General features: G+C 40.4%; 2 long non-coding RNA genes across 2 annotated transcripts in view; one reads left to right on the plus strand and one right to left on the minus strand.

The window, feature by feature from the left end:
- The window catches only part of LOC140704466 (uncharacterized), a 62,114-nt gene that overhangs the window by 25,246 nt on the left and 13,932 nt on the right, over positions 1–22,936 (minus strand). The window contains exon 2 of the long non-coding RNA XR_012083672.2: positions 19,871–19,946. This is a non-coding gene — a long non-coding RNA (uncharacterized LOC140704466). The remainder of the gene's footprint in view (positions 1–19,870; positions 19,947–22,936) is intronic.
- Positions 1,999–20,823, plus strand: LOC144586810 (uncharacterized). Its single transcript, XR_013541851.1, has 2 exons — positions 1,999–7,853; positions 15,192–20,823. It is a non-coding gene; the product is annotated as an uncharacterized LOC144586810 (long non-coding RNA).

A 22,936-nucleotide genomic window follows, 5' to 3' on the forward strand; every position in this document is an offset into this window, starting at 1 on the left:
AAATTTTCTAAAGGGGAACTTTCATAAGATATGGTGGAGGTACATGGGTGTGATCTACAGCATGTAATATATGTGTAATGCTCAATACACCCCCTACAGTTCTTTTTTTGCACCCTTTGGATGGGAATTATTTTGAGAAATGTAACTATGACAGTGCTTGCATCAAATGACACTTTAAAGACCAGCAGATACATTATGGCAAAGAACACTTAAAGATTACAAATCTCTTCAACAAATATGCATAATTCTCATGATCTATAACTCCTGCATGTATATACCCCCACCAGAGGAGTGTTTTGATGAAGAGGACTGTAGCGCATGAAAATTTATGCACCTCTGGTACTGAGGAATCAGTCACTTTGCTCTATTTAAACTTTAACAGAGAATTATCTGTACTTTTGTTTTGCTTTGTAAACTCTCAGGGCATTTTACATTATTATTAACATTTCCTTTCTCTACTCCATGTCATGCTACTAAATCTATATCTATATGTGTATGCATGCATACACACCTGCCAACTGATAACAAAGTATCTGATAAGGGTTCATGAAATTTTCAGCCATTTATCTGTTCAATCTGTAAGGTGCCACCCAGTCAATCTAGTAATTCCTACACAACTCTGCTATGAATTAAGTCCCAGGGAATTGAACACAACTTCTTCTGAACAAGTTTATGCAGTGTTACAACTTGAATGTTTCAAGCCATTTTTACACATACCGCCTTCCAATTCATTTCTTCCTTTCAGATTTTGAAACACCCTTGCAAATGTATGTGCAGATCCCGACAAATGTATTCATGTGCACAGGAAGGATATACCCAGTGTGCTTTTTTAACAACTTTTCCATCACAAATCACATTGAGCCCATATCCCCAAGGAAGAGGAGAAAAATTTGTGTGGTGTTGCTTCTGATATGAACCAAGAAAGAAAGGAATCAGGTCTATTCTGTTCTGAATGGAACATTAACTGAGAGTGTTTATTTGGGCAAGATCTCTCATATAGCGGACAGCTTAATGTTAAGGATTTCAGTGCGTTTTACTCCCTACAGTTAGAGTGCGGGTGTACATTTAATTTGTATAGATTGCTACATTTTCCACCAGCAATTTTAATGGAGAGCAGAGGTAAAGCCCTCTAGGTTGAAGTATCTGCCGAGCGAAGCCAACTGAGGAATACATCTGGCTAGAGCTTTTCTTGTGTTATATGAGAACATTCCTAAAGCAGGAAAGCAGACTGGTCACAAGAATAATTTTAGCGGCAAAAAGGCCACCTCTGAATGTCACTGAAGCTAAAGGGAGCCAGCTCCCAAGGTTTACTAGACTTCAACAGGGATAAGTAATTCTTGCTTGGAAGGAAATCTTACGGTCTCCTTTTTTTTGCTTGGCCAAGATGAGACAGGAGGTCATACCAACTTTCAGCATACTTTTAGGAGCAAATACATATTTATTTATATTTTGTGTGCCTCATGATTAATCCTGTCAGGAATGAGCGTAGAGGAGTCCAAAGTCAATATGAACTTACAACCCAGGTGCCAGAGTCATTGGCAAAGGATCACACTGCCAGGAACCAATGGCAACACTTTCATGTCTCAAATTCTTCCTTTCACCACACTTGCACCTCAAGGGCGAAGAGGATCCCATGAAGCAAGGATCTGTTCTTCTTTGCATCAGCACTTTTCCTCTCCAGCGTTTGGAGAGCGTAAAGAAACAGTTTGTATATTCAATCAATGCAATGAAACTGGATACGAAATATTTCTCGAAAATAATGCATTCCAGCTTTAGAAAAGTTACACTGTGTTTGGAAAGTGAGAGAGACTGCTAAGAAGTTATCTCTGGCACTAACGGCTATGAAGTATAATCTAGACCCAGTTGTTTTTTTTCCCCATCTCTTTGTTCAACCAAACCACATGCCCTCAAAATCTTGCTCAGAATTACTGACCAAATATTGCTGCTCATGTGGCAGTGACTGAGAACTTCAACAAGATCATTGACTATACTGTATAGTATAGTATAAAATGTGCCTGAATACTTTAAAGTGGCCAGCTATTAATGACTGAAAGGAAAAGAAACAGTACCAGTGTTAGCTTTTTCATGGGCCTTTGTCTAGAATTCAATCCTCATTTCATCAATAACCAAGATTTAAGTATTTGCAACACCATTTAGTCATATACTCCCCACTTCCCCTCTCTCTAATTCCCTACTGTTGACTCTTTGAAAACAGGGATTTATTGATGCTCTGTGTAACTGTGTAAGTGCTATATACACTGAAGGCATATTAAAAATAAATAGCAATATACTATTACATAAAAACACAGAAGTAGAATGCTGAGTAAATGCCACCAGGAAATGCAAAAAATATCATAGCCAATACAACTTAAGAAGTGTTGTTTAGAGTAGACTGAAGGCAATTTATACATTTCCCCAGAATTTTTACATGTATTATTATTGCTATTTGAGGCAGATGGTGGGTTGTTGTTGTTGTTGTTGTTGTTGTTGTTGTTGTTTTGTTTTTTTTTTTAAAGGCCCTCAGCTCTGGGAAAACTTCAGTGTCAAGAACACTTATAGATTAGTTCAAAGTTCAAGTGTTTTTGAACAATAAGATGTATAAAATATTAGATTAGAAATAGATTTTAATTAGAAAGAATAAAGCCTGATTTGGAAAAAAAATAACCTGAACATTTCAAAAGGGTAATGAATGTCATAAATAATTTCATAAGTGATAATTAGAAAAATAAATGAATAGTTATGAGAATTTCATGTAAAGACAAAATAACTGAGAAGAAGGAGATCCCTACAGAATCACATATATAGAAATCTTGAATGTCTGGATTTGGGGGCTTTGGAAAAGGGTAGAAGGGGATAGACGAATGGATTTGGGAAGTTAACAGAAGCAAATAATCTGCTATAGTACAAATGGATATTGCATTCAAATCAATTCATTATACTTCTAGTTTCTTTTTAAGAGACAGAGGCATTATGACCGAGAGTCAAATTAAACAAGATATTCAGCTTATATTTGGATGTGGATCACCTGAAGTGGCCAAAGACATTTGTTTGCCCTAGCACAAGCTGTTGCCATTTCAGTATATTATCAATTAGTTTGTTTTGTTTTGTGATTGATCATGGAGAAGTAACTGCCAGCTAAATTTGCAAGTGTAATCACTCAGGCACACAGCTCCTGGATGAGACATGCTATCAGCTTCTAAATGAAAGCTGAATGCCTCATCTGATTTCACCCAAATGTCCTGTGTGGAAAAATAAGGATGCTTAGAGAGATGAAAATATCTGAGATGTTACTGAATAATAAGTGAGACTTATTACTAATATTTTTAATAATAGTTAACCAAAGGAACACTTAAAATGGCAGAGAATATTCAATAATTTTTCTCTCTAGAAAAAAACTTTAAAGGCTGACACCAGCTGACAGCACCAAAAGCAAAAATGCTAATATGTTTGAGTTTAAAGCTCTCAGTGCCAATGACCAAGCCTCCATGTTCTCTTCTTGCTCTAACAGGCATAAGTGCTTTTTAATTGATTTACTAATTACAACATTATTGCAGTGATTATTTTTATTACAGTTAACATTATGCAGGATTGCTAGTTGGCATACTTAGGCAGTAAGCTTATTAAGCAAGAGAGCATACATTTCCTCTCAGCTGAAGAGAATGTCTACTGAGCTGCTTTGCTTCATAGGTATTTGAAGGGGATGAAAAGAGTTATACATCAAAAAGCTCTTGATGGGGAGAAAGGCTCTTTGTCTGTGGATTTTCTTCTGGACCAATTTCAATACAGGATTGTATATGCATTTGAAATTAGACATTTAATATCAACTGTGAATGGAAGGCATCTATCTCTTGCAAGATACCATAAAATATTAGTTACTGTACTTTTTTTTCAGTTCAGTAACAGCAGGAATTCTCATTTTTCACTGAGTTCCCACCTAGGCTCCAATTTTATTCTAAAATTTTATTTTTGGCCTATAATTCGTTGAGCTGAGATGATTTAGATACGGTATATTTCTTGAGTGCTTCCTAACTTGGTAATCAGACAGAGCATTTGTTCCTCCTCCTCTTTTTTGCCGGTCTCTAAGTGCTTTGCAGAGAGTCATTCCACTGCTTTGGAAGTCAGCTGTCTTTCACAAATCCTCTTCAAAAAATATTCAGGAAATCCTTTTAAATTGATCTTCTTTGCTCAAAATAGTTGTTGTTCTAGTAGATTAGCACTAAACTTAAAGCTTCTGAGCCAAGACATTCTGAACTCCATCCTCAGTGCAAAAGCGAAACAAACTGATAGACAGTCCATCTAAAGGAGGTGGTGTTAAGAAATGCATAAAGCCAGGATTTTTGCAGTTGTCAATACCAACTTAAACCTTTGGTTGTCTGGATGGTAAGAAAAATACAAATTTCATCAGTACACAATCAGAGGAACTAAGAGTACATCTGGATGAGCACTTTATTGTCAAGTAATAGTCTTGCATATCTTTGGGAAAATAAAGAATTTTTGAGATTTATGAAGGTTGACAGTTTCCCACAAGCTGAAGGTATCACACATTTATGTCTCCTAATCACAAGAACTGCTTGATTATGGTTGCCTTGGCTTTGGCTTAATGACAATAAGTCGCTTTGGTTGAGAAGGAAAAAATCTGAACTAAGCCATAGATCCACTAGTTCTTGACACTTCACACTTGGTTGCCATAAAGGTGTCAACTTTTTAAACTATCTACTACAAATTGGTGTCTGAACAGGCACAACACTCCTCTTCCAAGTGCTCACTTGGGAAAGAAAACCACAGCAAATAAGGAACTGTGAGTAGTACATTTTCATTTGTATCCTTCCATTTGTCAGTGAGCTGAGGATGTGGGAACAATGTCATGGGCAAAGCACTCATCATATTTGAAGGAGGTCAGCTTTGCTGAAAGAAACCCAAGCAATCAGACCAGTTAAAGCTAAGAGGAGCTCCTGAGGTGTTTAAGAATACTCAGAGGTTTGTCTCCTAAATGTAATATAGAACATGGCAAGGTTCATTCAGGACTCAGTGCAGACCAGAATTTTTTTTAAAAAAAATCCCAGTAAATATTGTGACATTGTTTTATGGATGCATGTAATAATATTATTAAATATGTTACTTTTTATCCTCTTGTATACTGTAGCGGGCCACTCTGAAGCCTCTACCAACTCAGGCCTCCAGGAGTGCTCACTACTCTTCTTCAAACTGCTGCCACCAACTTATCTTTATTATTCAAAAAAGACAAGTGTTTCTTCCAAAACAAAACGTTTTTTATTGGTTTCACAAAATAAAATAAGTAAATCACAGGTAGATAATCAAGTTGTAAATCACTGTTTCTCATTCACTGTACCACACACAGACTTTTCCTCACTGACTACTTTGGCTCACAGGCCTTCAAACATGCTAATCACTAACTCTCAATCTAACAATCTCCCCCTCACACCTCACACACCCCCTTTTATATTTCAGCTCCTCCCCCTTCTGCACCACCCTCCATCCCCTCATTGGCTGATGTTCCACTGCCCAGCTGTGACGGACAGGTGAGAGCAGGGCTGTATGTTACATATACCATATGGATGTCCCAAGAGTAAGGGCAGATTAAATAAATGTACTCTAAATACATACATATATACAAACACACATAATTGTTACTGTTCTTCTTGTATGACCGCTAGATGTCTTTGTTCCTGCCAGTATGTCTAGATAACTGCAAAGTCTCTGTAGGATTAATTTATGAATAATTTCTTGGCCAACAGGCCATGTGTGAAATGTGGTTGTGTAGATGTCTCTGCTGAATAGTGGTTGTTACAGAGCAATCCTAGATATATTTACCCAAAAGCTATTGCCATTGTGTTCAGCAGGGTTTACTCTCACGAAACTAGGTGTAAGTCTGCAGCCATAATTATAGTGAAATGATATGATTTTTGTCATATTTATCCCTTAATAAAACTGCATGGAGTTCTTCAAAAACTTCAAAAACAGTTCCCCCAACCCTAAAAACCTCACCTATTAACTGTGGAAGAAATCTATTACAGAAGGATAAGATCTTGTCTTACTGATCCTAAAGCATAGCTAATACAAGTGAAGTGGTAAAAAAGAGAGAGATCTAGTTGTGTGGTTTTTTAAAATGTTTGGAACAGCCCATAATAGGTAATCCAGAGTAAACCGAATATCCATGTAATTCTGAATTCTTTGGCTATGTTTTACCATTTTCAAAGGAGTTTCTCTCAGTTTTTATTTGTGTTTCTTACTTGCCTCGACCCTTTAATCAAAAGGCCAATAAAGTGGAGGTGGGGGGAACTCTACATATTGGCTGGGTTGAACGGAAGCCCTTAAAGATCAAAGGCTAAGAGATCAATGACCTCTGTAATTTAGGTCTGGACCTCATTGCCCCTGTTAGGCCAGTCTTGCTATAAAGAAGGCGATATGGGACTCATGAAACTCCTTTCATACATTCGTTTTGATTTCTTGTTAGGTGGGATGGGAGTTTAAAAGGGTGTGGGGGGAAAAAAGGGGAAGGGAACCAACAGCCCATGCAAACAGCTCATGCAACGGTTTGCCTTGCACAGAGCTTTCATTGTAAAGCCTAGGAGTTCTGCTTTCAATAATCCTGCTGCTAATAATGCCCCATTGAATCCAGAGAGAAAGACAGCATTGATGTGCTATAGGACTACACATTCCCACGAAGGGTTAATTTTATAAAAAGGTTAGCTTGGAATGATGCTATGTGGACTGTATGGTCTATCAGGGCAGCTAAGAAATATGCACAACCAATCTATGTAACCTATCAGCACTCATAATTTTATAGGGCAAGTCACAAATGCCAGAAATGTACAGGCTAGTGGGACAACATTCATAGAGAACATGGCTTGGGCTTCAGTCTTGCCCCAGGCCCCATTATTATTTTGTATTATTTTTAAAAAGATGTAATCTTAAACATGTGTGTTAATGAGGGGCATGTTGCCAAGTGCAAAGCTGTGGAAAAATTTCACCTTATGTTAACTCAAACGTTTGGTCATGTGCACCTAATACCTCAGCAACTCCCATGAAGGAGGAGCAGCAGCAGACTTTGAAATGCTTCTAAAATTCCATTCCTGAGGTAACTGCACTGGAGAAATCAGCATCACTTTGGCTCTAGATTAAGCGGGATCTGATAGATTTGAGGAAGTGGAGCTGAACCCCGAGATCAGAGCCTGGATAAATTGTGGCAGTTGTTATTTTGCACTGTTTAAATCTCCCAATCTGCTTGATTACAAAAGGTGTGCTCCCCATTTTTTTTTAAAAAAAAGATTTTCCAGGTCCCAGAACAGATTGTATGAAATAAAAGATGTCCTGTACAACAATATGATCAATGGGAAACTTTGGGAGGAGTTCTGATGACCTGATTCAACTGACCTGGTTTACAGGAAGGCCTAATGTGTTGGTCGCTTTTTTCCCCTTCCTGATGGTGGTGATCGTGGTGAGTTGTTTCTTCCATGCTACCCTTCATAGTGCGATTGGTCAGCAGTGGGGGAAAATAGGGCAGTGGAGGGCTATGTAAAGCCCCCAGTAGCTCAATTACCCCGCAACTCTGGAAAAAATGTTGTCCTTGATTTTGTGCCCAAAATGCTCCTCAACTCCACTGGTTATGAAGTCAGTACCAGCAGCACAGTCCAACATGGCCACTAGTGCTGGCACCACCACCAAGAAAAAGGAAAAGGAAAACTTCATATGCTTGCCATTTCAGTACTGAAAATCAGAATAATAACTTGTCCTGTATATGTTCTTACAGGGAGAAAAAGGTAATGGTATGTGAAGTGACTTTTCTTTGACCCAAGACTTCATCCAAAACAAAAGAGGAAACAGCAAAGAGTGTGAGTGATGAAAATATATTCCAACCCCTAACCACCACTGTGCATAAGTGTTGTAGCATAATATAAGAAAATAGGCTACATTCATCTGTTGACACAGATCCATTCCATGGGGAAACAGAATAGTTAGAAAAATGTCATCTGGAATACAAATACATGATGCTTCACCTTGGCAATAAAACATTTCCTTTCCAAGGACCTGAATCACACCTGTGATAAAAAAAAAACACATTTGTCACAAAGATCAGAAAAACAAAAGTGTGCTCAGCTCCCAGTGAGCAATTGCAAATGACTTTGACTCTTGCCAAGCTAAAAAAAGTTGCTTAAACAACTTGCTTCAGGAAGTTCCCCTTAAAATCACCTGCTAACTATATCAACTGTTTCTGCTCTGACTTCCTATGAGCAAACTCCAACACATGTTCACAAGATGAAGAACCAAAAAGAGATAATACATGGCAGCCCATAATATGATGGATACAACAGTCTTAAGACTTTGCTGCAACTGGACTGTCTTTTTGCAGTACTGGGGTTTTGACTGCCAGCTATCCAGTGGGAAGAAACTTGATGACTTCTTTATATTTCTCTTGTAATGTTACCCATGTGTTTCACTGATGTTCTTTAAGCCTTTCTAGACACAGCACAGTTCTGACTCCAGTCCTCTGAAGATGCCGGCCACAGAGACTGGCGAAAGGTTAGGAAGAACAACCTTCAGAACATGGCCAAACAGCCCGAAAAACCCACAACAACCATTAGATCCCGCCTGTGAAAGCCTTCTAGAATACCTTTCTAGAAAGTTTAGCAGGCTACAAATAGCTGAACCAACTGAATTAATAAACTAATTAATAAGCTAGTTAGCTAACAAGTACTGCCTCTAGCATTTCAGATTTAAAACATATATAAATCACTTCTAAAATAGTATTTAGTGCTATCATTATTCTAGCATTCTTCTTCAGCACTGTACTCTAATTGTTCATATTAACATTTCATGGTCTGTACCGCAGATGGCTCCAGGTCTTATTTTTGAAGGTAAAACAGAATGTCTCCATCTCTTTCTTCTTCAAATATAGCCAATTTGATTTCTATATTGGCCACCCAGTTATGCCCATGCGTATAATTGTCTGTTAGGTAAATTTCAAGGTAAAGGTTTCCCCTGACATTTAGTCCAGTCGCGTCCAACTCTAGGGCACGGTGCTCATCCCTGTTTCCAAGCCGTAGAGCCAGCATTTGTCCGTAGACAGTTTCCGTGGTCACGTGGCCAGCGCGACTAGACATGGAACACCGTTCCTTCCCACCAAGGTGGTCCTATTTATCTACTCGCATTTTTACATGCTTTCAAACCGCTAGGTTGACAGGAGCTGGGACAAGCGACGGGAGCTTACTCCGTCATGTGGATTCAATCTTATGACGGCTGGTCTTCTGACCTTGCAGCACAGAGGCTTCTGCAGTTTAACCTGCAGCGCCACCACATTCCCCTCTGAATTGTCTGTTAAGTTACCTGAAACATGTATGTACAATGTGTTGGCTTCACAGAACTCTAGGAGTTGTTCTGCTTCATTTCTGACTCTCAGATCAAATTCTCCAAATATGTTGGCTTCTGTTATATTTCTGCTCCAGCCACTTAGGATAATCAGTTACACATGTGTAACCAGTTTCTTCATTGATCCTGGCATAAAACTTTGTATTTTTCTTTGTCAACATCTGTAGTTGGACCATGAACTTGAATGATGACAATGCTGATAGGCTTTCCATGAAGTCTTTTCAAGGTTTAAAATGGAGTCAGGACAGCCTTACACCACAACTTGTGCACTGATGTTAAAATGAAAAACTATCCTCTGAGAAGCACTTGATTAGAAGGCAGGTTCCTCCCTGCTCTGCTCAAGGAAGGGAGGAAGTGAAGCTTTATAGCTTTTGCTTAGCTACGTTTGACAGTTCCCATTCAGACCTGCACAGAAAGCTTACTTTTGGAGGCACATGGTTGGGCATCCTTGCAAACAAACAAACAATGTGGGGTTGCCTCCCAGATTTTTTCACCAACACCATCTCTGTTTAACTCTGGCTACAGACGCTTCCATGCACCTTTGAATGGAGACTTCGGCAAAAGAGCTAGGGAAGATGCCAGCGGCAATGAGGAGGAGAGGGAGGGTAGCTGACCGTTGCACCCAGTCTCATCTGCTCACACCTGCTTTTTCCTGTCACACCTTCCCCTCCTCTCCACATTTCTCCTCACACACATTGTCTCTTTCCCCCCTTCTTACACCACCAGAATCCTTCACGGTTTCTTTCAGCATCTTTTTTCTTCCCCTTCCCCCCTTCATTCCCCACACACTTCTTTTCCTTTAAATTCTCTTTCTAGTCTTTCCACACCTTCCAATTAGCTCAGAAGTCTGTTTCCTGGGACTTCAAATGCTGGAGGCCTTTTTCCTCCTCAGCTCAGCTTAACTCTGCCCTGTCCATCCCCAGCACTGGTGAGACTGGATTGGGCACACGTGGCCATTTTTGGTGTGCTGTTTGCTGAATAGACTGAGGAAGGCAAAGGCCAGTACAGCTAGTTAGGGATGGGGACATCCACATGGCATGGCTTCCTCCTCCTGGCCTGAGAAGCTGGAGTTACCAGTCAGCTCCTGTAGTCTCAGGGGAGGTGGATATTTTTTATCAGGAAAAGAAAACAGCATCCTTTCCCCATAACTACTGTTTTTAAAAAGAGCTATCATTGAGCTTTGTCTATTAAAAATCAATAGTGAACCCAAACAAGGGGACTGTTGAAACCTTGACTTTAGCTATTCTGTATTTTATATATTTATGTTTTCCTTCTTTGCACGTGCACATGCATGTGCACACACACAAACACATGTGCATGTGCACCTATACACACAAAATGACTTTTTAGACAGTGTAGTTCATTGAGAAGCATGTACCTCTTAAACCCAGTGAAAACATGAATTGTACGATCAGAATAAAATGCATATACACGGGGGAGGGTACGTATAACAGAAGGAGAAATCGAAGTCAGATATGGCATTTATAGTCCGTATACACATTTAGTGCACTCTGAATATCTTTTGCCACAGCAAAGAAAAACTGTTTTCACCAGAAATGTTATATGTTTCTACCATATCTCTGTAGGTTTCTACACATGCTTTACCTCTTTTGCTCACACATTCCCTTTTGGATGCTTTGTAATTGTACACATTATTGGAGGTTTGCTTCTACAGAATATGAAGCATGATGACAACATGGGTGAACTCTTTATATCATTTTGAGCCTCATCTTTCCTGAAATATGGCTTATAATACCAGATTCAAGTAGGGGAAGATTTTTGGGCCAACCGAAAATCCGCACTGATTTTTCCGAAGCAAGGTACCAGGAATTACATTTTCATAAAAGCTGGCTTGCATATCACTACATCGCTTGTTGTCTAGCAACTGCTGGCAAAAGAACAACACAGAGTCAGAATTAAACTCTCCAACTGTTCAGCTAAAAAAGGTCAGGCCATTTTTACTGATTGTCAGAACAATTATGAGTAACACAAATGGATATAACCTTAAGGCTGCATTCCTCACATAGCATTGTTTCCTGACGGTGTCTAGAGAAAGCTAGAAAATGCTGACGTCCACTGCAGTTATGTCCATACCTGTCACTGCCATTTGATGTGATAAGCTCAACACCTCAGGATCTTGTACAGTGGGGTCTCTACTTAAGAACGTCTCTACTTAAGAACAATCCAACTTAAGAACAGCTCCATTTGCTAAATTTTGCTTCTACTTGAGAACAGAAATCCAAGATAAGAACAGGGAAAAAAACCTTTCCTGCTCTTTTTTTAACCGTAGGTCATCTTAGGTAAAAAAAATTCTCCCCCTAGTGGTAGAGTACATATTAACCAGCTTTGCATTAGTTCCTATGGGAACTAATGCTTCAATGTACGAACGCACCTCTACATAACAAAAAAACAGCCAGAACGGATTAATTGGTTTTCAGTCCATTCCTATGGGAAATTTTGCTTCAACTTAAGAACGTTTCAACTTAAGAACACCATTCCAAAATGGATTAAGTTCTTAAGTAGAGGTTCCTATGGACGGAAAAGAGCAGATACAGATTAAATGGTTTTCAATGCATTCCTATGGGAAATGCAGATTCAACATAAGAACTTTTCAGCTTGAGAACCACCTTCCAATACGGATTAAGTTCTTAAGTAGAGACCCCACTGTACATATCTCCATTCAGCCACTAAGAACACCTGGTATTCCTTGAGCAGCCACTTAAGTTTGGTTTCCTAGACCTTTTTTAAAAATCAAACTCATATAATGTGGCTAATTAATTTCCTCCAGAAGACAATGATCTATCCCATTACATCATCTCATCAGACTATACTCGGTTCAGAGATGGCAGGATTATCCTTAGACTTCATGCCTGACAAGAATTTCATTGCAAATTGGCCCATTCTCTGTGCTATAAAGATTTCCTTCTCCGTTGCACCTCTCATTGCTCAAACACCCCCTTTTTTTCCTCTCCCCCTCCCCTCCACCTCCCTTCTTCCTTACATAGATAAACGCATGGGGGAGGGAAGAAAAAGAATAAAAGACGGAAAAGAAACAGCTGTGTTGTGTAATAATTTTCTGGCATTCCCAAGGCATTATAGAATCTATAACAATAATTTAGCTAGGACAGGCAGATATAAAGTGTGGGGAGGGTGAGGATTTACTGGTAAATAGGAGGACATAATGAGGGTTCATTTTGACTTGTTATATATCATTAATATTGCAGCTGTTAGCACAGGCATTTTGGTGAAGGAAGACAGAGGCATAAATAGCAACAGCTCCTTTTCACCTGGATTGGTTGGTCATCTATTTTTGTTATGATATTTATAGCTCACTCTTCAGAATAAAGCCCTCACAAAGCAGATAATACCTACTTATTTTTTTTAAAAAATGATAAAGCATATATTTTCAGTGATGAATAAGAAAGTAGCATTGTGTGAAAAGGAGGTTTCTGCCATTTTGTGTTTTGATGTTCTGCAGATATTAGTTTTATTCAAACGTTACATCCTATACTAGTGTACGGAGGTGAGTAGGGCTGTGCTCATTGGCCTTGTGCCTATTGTGATGTCTCTTGACTCTGTTGCCCTCCACCTGTTAGAAGAGAAGATGTGAAGGGGGGAAACTGCTCTATGTGTGAAGGATCCCACAGTGCTTTACAGCCCAGATTATTATATATGGCTCTGAATTATCTGGTGAGCCAATTACATCAGCCCTGTTAGGCAGAGTGAGTTTGCTACCTCACCAGCGGTGAATATTGGATGAGAAGAAAGCAGTAGCGGCTCCTCAGTCATTCCTCCTGACTGCCTAATCATTCCTGCCTCTATGTGCCACACAGCCCATTTCAAAACTGTTTGACTACCATTTTGCCCTCAAGGTACACCATGCGTTGGAAGAATGCTTTCCCGTTCTGTTCACTCCTGTCCATGGAACTGGGGAAAAGGACACCGTCTCTGATTCTGCCTCAGTCTACAAAATGGCTTGGCCCAATTACACGAGGAGAGCCTGCTACGACTTCAGGCAAACTTTGTACACTTAGGTGGAGGGGGGGCATCATCATCATCATCATCATCAAGGGATGCAAAGAAGGGAATAATACATCCGATGGCAGTTCTTTTAGGACAATAGGCCAGGATCAGTAACTACTTCGAATCGAGATCTGCTCTCTTTCCTGCTTCACTGTGGTATTCAGTCAAAGCACACTGACATTTCGACACAAAGGATTCCAAAATGAGCTTGGCACTGGGCCATTTTTCCACTTATGTTCTCATTCTTTGCAACGGTTGGATTAGACTCTCATCATCATTCCCACAAACTATGATGCTGTTTAGAGAGGCCAAATTCTGTGTCTGCCAGTTTCTGCTGATGATTAAGAACAGTAGCAGAGCCCTCCTGAATTAGTCCTCTTAGGCTCCACATCTCATTTCTTACAGTGGCCAGCCGGGTGCCTTTGGGAAGGCCAAAATCAGGACACAAGTCCAACAGCACCCTTCTGCTGTTGTGTCCCAGGACTGACTTCACTGGTCTTGAGCCTTATCAACGTAACCACAGGCTTTTCTAGCAGCTAACATGTAGTGATTTTAGCAAAATACATGAGAACAAGATATTTGCTTATGAAAGAAAGGGTGGTTTCTGAAAGTAATGTGCCAGACTTTTATAACTCATGGCATCATAAACTTCCTAAATTGCTCAACACAGCATATGTAGTCCCTCCTTTAACCCTCAAATCAACCCAGTGCTCATACTGAAAACCGTTCACTGAGCAGTTTGACAATTCTACCTCAGGAATTGAACTACAGCTCCAGGGGTCAAATACCCCAGTTACTACATTGTACTGCATTATCTGCCCCCACATTGCAGTGCCTTTCTTTTGTTTTTCTCTCATCTCCTCAGCTTTAGACATTTCTTTTGCTTTTGATATCATGCAACTCTGAATGATATTAATGATATCTCGTATACTTACAGTTTGCCTTTGCATAACTACTAAAGGTGAAAGGTGAAAGGTGAAAGATGGTGCAGGGCACGAGACACCAAATGGATTCACATCCAGCTACAGATGCCTTTGGCAAGCCACTGTTTCTGAATTTCCTGGTACTATGAGTTTGGAACATTGATCTGTATCACAGGATTTTTATACACACTAGTAAAATAATTTGAGCGCTTAAGGGGAAAACTGTGTTAACGACCAAGAATTTTTGTTTTACTTTCAGTGACTTTCATTTCATGCCAGCACTTCTAATGATTAATTGAGCTTTTAGATTTAATATTTTGTGTTAGATTTTAATGAGAAACTGATTCACAGTTTTGTTTGGGATCTACGAAAGCAGCCTACATCCTTGTCCTGAGCCAAATGGGCTCTGATTTTTAAGTGAATCATTTTTTTTCTTTCATAACCCTTTGAATCATACTGTGTTTACACATATCCATGCTATTAACCTACACAAAGTTGAATGAATTATGTTTTCACTGGTTCCTTAGACATAATTCTGTTAGCTATCTTAAAACTGTTTGGTTTTGGGGGTCAGAATTGGCTTTGGCTGTATGGTCATTTCAGCGCCCGCTGCAGCGAAAACCTCAATAAATTAGTTTCTTTGATAATCTTCTAATGAAAAGCAGGATTAAAAATATTTAAAATGACAAGCTGACCAGCTACTTAATTCCACTGTTAGACTGACTGTTTCTGTGATGACCAATTCCCAGCCCCACACCACCTACTTAATTGCATGTCAGAGACCATTCTGGTTGCATGACAGCAGAATCCATTAAGACTTCCTTGTGCCCAGCTGTTAACACTTCTCTCTTTATCCAGGGACCCAACCACATGCCTCCCAAGCCTCCGTTAACTGGGCTGCCACCTTCAAGAATTACAGAGAGTTCTTGTCCAAGAATCTACTCATATTACTACTTAAAGAGACAACCACTGCACATTGGGACTCCTGAACCCTCTTTTGTACCTTCCACTACACCCTGTGAAAGGATTTTATTTCAGCCTTCTGATCAGTAATGCTTCCTCCATAGCATTCAAAACTGGAAGGCTTTCAATGATTAAACTTTTATTTAACTCTCCTTTTTTGTTGAGCAGGCTGGATAGCTCAGTGGTTTAGATAACTAGCTGTAGAGCCAGAGATTGGGACTTTAATCCTGCCACTGTGCTTCCTGTGAAGTAGAGCCAGCCGTCTCAGGACACCCCCAGAAGAAAGGAAGGGTAAACCACTTCTGAGCATTTTCCACCTGGAAAATTCTGAGAATGGACACCATGAGTCAGAAGTGGCTTAACAGTACAGGATGATGATGATGATTACTAGTTGAGTAGCCAGCCTGGGTGTTTGTTACTTGGTAAATTGCCACTGAGAAATAAAGAAAAGCTTGTTTTAATAAAATGAAAAATGTGTTCATCTTACAACAAAATAACAACAACAACAGTACAACTAGGGCACAGATATCTCAAATAACTTTCCTTTATATCTATGATAATCCTCACCTTTTTACATCTTATATCGTCTTTATCTCATACTGTATTAATTGCTAAACTAAGCCTGATATAGCTGCAATTTACAATCCTAACAACTGTCTAACATTCAGAGTCCTAGCTATCTAGAGTTTCTATTATGGTATGTTATGTGCCATCAACTTGGAACCAACTTATAGTGACCCTAATAGGCCTTTGAGGGTAAGTGAGATATTTAAGGAGTGATTTTACAAGATCCATCCCTTCTCCCATTTAGTTTCCATATTCAAGAAGATATTTGAACCCAAGTCTCAAGATTCCTAATTCATCACTCAGTCCATTACTATTCCATCCCTATCTCTGTCAAATTCCCAATTCCTTCAAATCTAAACTGTTTCTCTTCCCTATCTGAATTTCATAATTCAATCCACACCCTATCTGACTAAATTAAACAGTCACTCAAACTTTCATACTTTCCCTCCAATCACAGATTGGGAAAAGTAACCAATCATAAACATGTTCTATTGAGGCTGTCATTCATGCAGCATTCACCTGTCAATCAAACAATTCACACTACCATGCAACTATGCAGTAATGATTCATATGCAACAACAACAACAAACAGAACAGAGTGGGACTGAAACTGTCACAGATCAACAAATAACTTGTCATATGGATGAGGCTCAAGCTTGTAACCAGCAAACATCAAGGGAATGTGGCAACACTTATTCATGAGCCCAGCCTTTGAACACAATTAAAAACCCTACAGTTTATGAATGTGTGATATTGTGCATCTGTATTCATGATTCAAAATGCCAGAAAATGGCCCAAAATTGCTGCACAATATTGTGCCCCTGTTGCCAACAGGAAGAAAGGATACCAAGCTTTACATAGCAAAGGGCAGCCTGAATGTTGACAACACCAATGGCAGAAGTCAAGATGGAGGATATTCTGTAGACACATCTGGTACATCTGTGTCAAATTTGATTGCTGACCCAAAGTCCAGTTTCAAAGTTACAACTTTTTGTTTTGGCTGCCCATTTTTAGATTTGCCTTGTAGAATGTTGATTTTGCTGTGCTGCACAATAACATAGATGCACTCCTGTGGAGCTACAATAAAACAAAGATATATACTATTTCCAGCTGGATATTTTTGGACATTTACCAAACACAAAACAATTTTCTCCCTCTGGCATTGCAACAAATCCCTCTTCGGATTTAATATAGCTTTGAAGCCTGGTTTGGAGGCCTAGTTTCCTATTTTTCTAAGGCAGGAAAGTTGACTGTTGATTGGACCACAGAGGGAAGCTGACATGACTGAAAGCCCCTCCATGGAACAATTTCCAGAAGGTGATGGGGGGGGGGGTGGAACATTTGTGTCAGATCATACCTATGGTCCAAATACTTGTAGAGCAGGAACAGACACAAGTTTCTCACCCCAGCAAGACCTATGCAGTGCAAAGTGAGATTTATGACTTCTCCCTAATGTCCTTCTTTAAATATATGGAGATATATTTGTTTATGTATTCCACAGAAGAATAGTCAATTATGTGAGCTCCCAGCTGCAGTCTGAAGCAATAGGCCCTCGACACTTATTTGAATCTCTTCCAGACTCCTTGTGATCTAATATTATAATAACACAACAGTTCCCTTGTATATATTACAAAGTACTCCCTCCCTCCCAAAGACAATAATATAGTTTAATAAATTGCATTGTGCTGCTGAACATAGTGCACTTCTTAAGCAGCAAGGAAGTAAAACTTACTTGAATCCACCCCACCCCTTTTTCTTCAATGATTTTTTTTCTTTTAAAAAAATGGCATTCCAGTTCAAAATAATTTACACAATTATTAGGAATTTCTTTGGAAAACAGTAGGAAGAGACAATGAAAAAAGACAAAAAGCACAGAAAGACTGGAAGAAAGGATGGGAAAGGGGGACAAAGAGACTTTTTAAGAAAAGTCTTACTGAATCTCTAGTTCTCCTGCCTCCTTTATTTGCCCTTAGTTACTTGCTGATTCTTTCATAGGTGAGCCAAAAAAGTGAAATGAACTAAGCTGCAGGCTAATTGCCCTGTACATGCAACAGGAGGACTTCATAGTGCACCATGGATACCTGGCTTCATCCAGTTGAAGTTGGGCCAATTGCAGATAGCTCCAATAAGCTCCACTAAGGCATGGGCAGTCATCACAATCAGATGGGCAGTTATCCGACAAAGTTCCAAACAGAGTACTCCTAGAACGAGCTGGAATTTTTAGCATGTATACATTACTGAAGCAGTGATGTCTACATTGGCTCAGGCATGTTGTGAGAATGGCTGATGGTCGGATTCCAAAAGATCTCCTGTATGGAGAATTAGTGCAGGGAAATCACCCCAGAGGGAGACCACAACTGCGATACATGGACATCTGCAAGCGGGATCTGAAGGCCTTAGGAATGGACCTTAACCGATGGGAAAACCTGACAACTGAGCATTCAGCCTGGAGGCAGGTGGTGCATCACGGCCTCTCCCAATTTGAAGAGACCCTTGTCCAGCAGGCTGAGGCAAAGAGACAGTCACGAAAGCAACAAAATCAAGGAGCTGGACAGGAGACAGATTGCATTTGTCTTCAGTGTGGAAGGGATTGTCACTCTCAAATTGGCCTTCTCAGCCACACTAGATGCTGTTCCAAGTCGTCCATACAGAGCACGTTACCATAGTCTTTCGTGACTGAAGGATGCCTAACTAATGGTGCAGGTTGGTTCACTCTTTTTTCTGGCAATCCAATCACCTGATCACTAGAGCAAATCAATCTGTCCCCAAAGTGCTGCTACCACACCTTTTTGAGCCCCCATCACAGGCTTCTAATTTTTTGGTGTGTTCTAGTTTGGTCCATTTCCAACATGTGTCCCTTTAGTCAATTAAGTCCCTTCAGTCAATTAAGTGATTCTTATTTTTTTTCCTCTTCTTTTTCTTTTGATTCATGCCATCTTGGGACTGTTTGTTTGTTTAAATTAATTGTTAAAATTGTAAATTTATGGCTTTATATATTTTATATTGTTTTGTTTTTATCTACGTAAGCTGCCCGAGTAGACATGGTCTAGAGGGGCGGGGTAAAAATCTAATAAATAAAAAAAATAAATATGTGTGATTGCTGGAAATGGACCAAAATACAGTAAAGCCTTGCAGTTGTCAAAACTGCCAAGGCTCATTTCACTGTCAATTTCCAGTATCATTAAGTATCATTAACTCCGGGAGGCAGTGGAAGACAGGAGGGCCTGGCGTGCTCTGGTCCAGGGGTCACGAAGAGTCAGACATGAGTTAATGACTAAACAACAAAGTCACAGCCTGAGCATATGGCTTGGTTCAATTAAAAAAAGTTTTCTGAAGCTGAGAAGAGAGGGAGATAGAGAATTAGGTTGGGTTTATAACAGAGACATTGCAATCATCACAGTTTGATGATGTTGATCTGTATGAAAAGTATCAAAAATGAATGAACAGGAACTGAACTAGAGTGTTAAATATTGATGAACCTGAACTGGAACAGGCAGGAAACAGGAATGCTAAATGCAACCTGAAAGGGAAATTATTTTACATGACTTAGTAGGATGTAGCAAGAAGACAATTTAGAAACTCTGGGCCTTTTTCATAAACAGAGAAGATAAATCACCATATAGAAATTTCCTAAAAAGGAAAAGAAAAACACTGAAAGGATGAAGTACAGATTTTCGAGGCATTTATGGAAATGCATTGAGACAGCTTGAATTCCTTCTGTGAAAAATGTGGTTTCAAAAATAGGTTGAACTGACAGAAACTACACCACCATCTTCAGGAAGGGTAGTGCACATTAACCATTTCTTACAGTTACAGAGGTGTAATCATATGCATAGGTTATTTACATGTAATCCCATGCTTAACAGAAATGTACATTCTAAGATGGGGAAAGTTATTTGTCTGTACTAAAGCTCTCAGAATATTCCTGCCAGCATGGCCAAAGGAATCTTGTAAACCTGTTTACTGACATTTTCAAAGTTTCTAAAAGATAGTGCGATAGGACGTACCTTTGCAGAAGCCATGTTAATTCTCTTTCGAAACTCTCCAGGCCTTTGGTACAGATGCTGATTTTCAGAACATAATCTGTATTTCAATTAGAAGAGAGATACTTTCACCTTTGAATCATTTAATAACTTTTGGACAGGTACCATCTGGACCTAGTGATATACAGTATTTGTAATTTCTCAGTGAAGTCTAAAATGTCCTCTTTCGTCCAGTCACCTATATATTTGATTACAATATTAGACAGGCACAGTTGAATCTAGGTGTTCTGCTACTCATTCCTTCATTCTGTTTCTTAAACTACCTCTCCATGCATAATTGTTTGGGAATTTCAAACTAAAGTATTTCTAATGTCTTCTTTCTTCTCCACCCAATTAGCTAGGATGTGCAACCTGTTTTGTTGTTGTTGTTGTTGCTGATGATGTTGCTGATGATGTTGTTTTGGGTGTTCCAGAACAACTGTCTTCCAAAAGAAGGGAACAGAGAGAGATCCCAGGAAGGACAGCTGGAACTCTACCATCCATGTCTACCAGAATATGTCCAGGGAGATGAAATGAGATGTTCCACCTTAAATCCCTCAGTACAAAAGTAATTTGGGGCATTTACTGTTCCATTTCTGTGTAGCTAAAATGATTTCATATAGCTTCCTGTGTGCAGTGTTGGCAGGTAGCAGGTGCTGGAACTGCATCTACAAGACTTGTCCATTTCCAAATAAAGGGACTGCCATTCACATTTGGCTCAAGCCAAAATTAAGTCCAATAAACCAGCCACCTTACCAACAGGGAGCAGGGAGAAGCTTAGTCATCATCCGTAAATCCAGGTTTTAGGGAATTTCGATGTGTCTGGGACAGTGGAAGTCAAGAGTCAATCAGATACAGTAGTTGTCTTCTACACTTAGCTGAGGCTGTGGTCACATTAGAGAAATGACGCCTTCTTTCTCATGTCTTCTGCTTCTTGTCTAGTTGCGGATTGTGCTCACGTGGCATACATTCTGTGATAGTGGTTTATATGTTTTTTCTACCATTCCACTTTTTGGGGGTGAATTGGGTGCAGTACATTCGTCTACACCATGGGTCTCAAACATGCGGCCCGGGGGCCATTTGTGCCCTGCCGGATGATAGTTTGTGGCCCCCACCTTGCCTGCCCCCCCCTGAAGCGCCTACACGTCCTCTGCTGTCGAGAGTCAAAAAAAGCCTCACCTCACTTGCTGGCTCTCTCCCAAGACAGCACCTCTTGCACCCTCCATCCGGAACTGCAGCCTGCCAGGCAGCCTGCCGGCCCCGAGCCACCACCGAGTGATGCCTGAGAGCGGAGCTCGCTCCCGGCCCATCCTCAAACAGTGCCGCCAACAGCATCTGCCACCGTTGCCGCCTCTTTCAGGGAAGCTGCTCTCTGGCTCTCTTTCTCTCTTGGCACCCCCAGCACCGCCTCGGCTCTGGAGGCTGCTTGGGCTAGCCTTGCAAAGTTTGCTCCCCTGTCATGGTGGTGGTAGATGCTGCTACTGAATGCGCCTTTTTTTTGAGGGGGGCCCTCAGAGGAAGGTTGCAGGACATCCATGTGTGTGTGTGTGCATGCACATGCACACACACCTGTGGTGGGCACCCTGTTCTGTTTAATTTCGCAGGTACCAATGGGGGGGGCTTTTCTCCTTTGGCAAGGCTATTCTGTGAGGTGTTGTTTTTTTTTTTTTTAAAATCTGATGCCGCTCATCCTCACCAAGACTCTGCCTCCAGTGGCCCCCAGGTAAATTGAGTTTGATACCCCTGGTCTACACGTTTTAATGGGACACATCCCATCCTTTTCTTGTTCCTTTCTCTGCCCCCTTAGTATTTGACAGAAGTATACCAATGCACCAACATTCCCATTTCAAAATAAAAATAAAAATTAAGGGAGTCTAACAACAACAGGTGAGGGACATGGGACCGCACACCAGATACATTGGTTTTGCAGTACACACTCAATGGGACGTTGGTTGTACTGCACAATGAAATGCAGAACAAATATAGTAATAGCCTCCCAGCGGGCTAGATTTGAGGCAGAAATAACATGGAGGGGAACAAAATAATCAATAATGGCCTTGGGTTGTTTGATAAGATAAGATGGCCACAGGTTATTTTTTTCCTCTGTGCGGTTTGTTTTTTGTTCTTTTTGCTTGTTTTGTTTTGTTCTCTGTTCTTTCACCTCTTTTGTTAATCTGCTTATCTTGCCTGTTGTGCTCTTTGTTTTGGGTAGTTTATTCTGTGCTTTTGTTTTTTGTGGTCACGCTGCAGTTTGTTTTTGTTTGCTGCAGCTCCTTTTTACAGTTTCTTTGCAGCTTTTTTCTCTTTTTGTAATCTCTTGGCAACTGTTGCAGTCAGCTTCTTTGCTACTGTAACTGCTCTCCTTCCTCTGCCCCCCCCCCCTTGACTTTCTTGTATGGTTGTGCCTGGTTTGGGGCCTGTGGTTCTCCGCCTGCCTTGTTTGGAGAGATGAGACCCGGCTTCCCTTGCATGTTTGTTCCCGGTTTGAAGCTGTGATTCCGCTGCTACCTTGGCTGGAGGGATGAACCCAGCTTCCCCAGTAAGGTTGCTCCGCCCCCCGGCTGGTTCCTCAACTGGCAGGCTGGCTTTGATGAGGACTCTTGGCTTGGCCTCGTGAGGACGTTGGTGTTGTGCTGGCCCTGAGGAAGGAGGCTGGTTGCTCAGAATCTGGACGGCTCAGTTTTGGCACTTGGTGTGGAGCTTGGATCTATCAATAGACCCCCCTTGTCACATCCCTCTTGAGGGGAGGTTTTGACTTTTAGTCCCTGGTGCCTGTCATCCCCGGCCGCCTTTGAGACTTCTTCATCTCCCCTGACTGGATCAGGCTTGCTGGCTTGTAACCTGCTGGGGTGTTGGTGGTGGCAGCTGAGCCCTAGAAAGGACTGGCCATAGGACCTGCCCTGCTGCATGATAGTAACTAAATCACCTTTGGCATCAAGCCTGTTGAGGACTGAGACCTTTTACTGTGAATGATGAGAGGGGGTAGTCTGGGTGTTGAATGTCTTTGTTCTTATTTATATTAATTTATTTTTCTTTCTTTCTTCATATCTC

The sequence above is a fragment of the Pogona vitticeps genome, chromosome 2 (assembly GCF_051106095.1).
Source record: "Pogona vitticeps strain Pit_001003342236 chromosome 2, PviZW2.1, whole genome shotgun sequence".
Taxonomy (NCBI): Eukaryota; Metazoa; Chordata; class Lepidosauria; order Squamata; family Agamidae; genus Pogona; species Pogona vitticeps.